Source organism: Lactuca sativa, chromosome 4, assembly GCF_002870075.4.
Source record: "Lactuca sativa cultivar Salinas chromosome 4, Lsat_Salinas_v11, whole genome shotgun sequence".
Classification (NCBI taxonomy): domain Eukaryota; kingdom Viridiplantae; phylum Streptophyta; class Magnoliopsida; order Asterales; family Asteraceae; genus Lactuca; species Lactuca sativa.
Window position 1 is genome coordinate 170899715 of NC_056626.2, and position 1532 is coordinate 170901246.

Below are 1532 nucleotides of genomic sequence, written 5' to 3' on the forward strand. Positions count from 1 at the left end.
CACCAGGAATATTTAAATTACCTAATAAAACCAAAATGGTAGTTTTTGTATTAATTATTAAGTGTAGGGTGGTCTTTGTGAACACAAGTAATTTCTAGGGATTGATTTTCCAAAAATCATACAACGAGGGACTGATCTCATAATTTATTTCCAAAACAGGGGGATGAAATGCACATTTTAACCCTAATTTGGAGTTTTTGGACGAAACTTGTTAAGGTTTCCGAAGGGAGGGGCTGTTCTTGTTTATGTTAAATGGTAGTTTTACTTAAATAAAAATTATTTCATAGGAGGGACCGATTTCGTAAATTCATTTAACTTTAATACAAATTAGGGCTTTTACGTTCATTTGCGTCTCGTGACTGATCGAGCAATAGAGAAACGACGAAGCAGGGGGGAAGAGGAACCAATCAACGGCGACTCTTCGTGGTTCTCTCACGTCGTCGGTCGCAATGAGGACCAATGGCGAAGCGATGACTGAAGGTGGCGAGAGGGAAGCTCGCAGGTGCGCTGTCTGCTATTGCGGATGTCGTGACCAATCGCGATCGTCTCTGGGGTTCAAAGAGGCTGAAGAGACGAAGGGAAAAAGGAGAGGTCGTCGTCTCCGGGGTCGGCGAGGCCGAAGCGAGGAAGACGTGAAGAGCAGCGAAGTTTCGCTCTTCCCCACCGGCTGTGAGGTACGAAGGAGGAAGGGAGGCAACGAGGCTGCAGTGGCCTCGGTGGGTGCAAAGATGGAGTGAGACGCGAGGTAAGCTGATTCAATGGGGGCAATCAGTCGATGATAGCATCTCTGGTTCTTTGCTTGATCGAGGAAGGAAAGACGAAGGCAGACGAGTATTTAGCTGGTGATTCTTCAACAGGTAATGAACGGAATTAACAGGTATGGCTTCTTGTTTTATTTTGACATAAATCAATAGATTTAAATAGTGGTTTTAGGTGTGTGTTTGTTTGATGTTTAACAGAATTCAAAGGAGGAACAAAATGGATATTTGGGTTTGATTTTTCACACGATTTGATTAGGGCTGTTGCTGTTTTGACAAGATAAACAGGAAAACGGATGAGAAAAGGGGTGTTTTTGGCTGGTATGATCTACGGGAACAAGTGGAGAGTTGCAGTCGATTGAAGAACCATGGAAGATGGAGTGAATACGAAGGACACCGTATGAGTGTAGAATTGTCTAAAAATCTGAATTTGTGTAGATTTTAATAGATTAAAAATGATTTTGTTGTACAAGATTGGATTTATAAAGATATTTGTTGTAAAATCAATTGTTTGGTATTTTATTTATTTATTTATTCTTTTTGTGATGCACATCTCCGATTCTCGTGCCATCGATCCCGTCTCCGTAATTTTTTTATGAAATTGTCTTCTTGTTGTCTCGGTCGTGGTGATTCCAAAAATATAGATGGAATTTATTTCCGATATACCAAAATCCTTGAATTTATGTTTAAAGTTCTATGATCAAAAGAGTCAGATTTTACGAATTTGATTTTGGTCAAGATTAAAAATGTTATAAAAATATAATAAAATAATAT

At 39.4% G+C, this 1532-nt stretch overlaps 1 long non-coding RNA gene across 1 annotated transcript; it reads left to right on the forward strand.

The window, feature by feature from the left end:
• The first annotated feature begins 368 nt into the window (after window positions 1-368).
• LOC122197718 (uncharacterized) lies at window positions 369-1261 on the forward strand. Its single transcript, XR_006191369.1, has 2 exons — window positions 369-877; window positions 960-1261. It is a non-coding gene; the product is annotated as an uncharacterized LOC122197718 (long non-coding RNA).
• The last annotated feature ends 271 nt before the right edge of the window (window positions 1262-1532 follow it).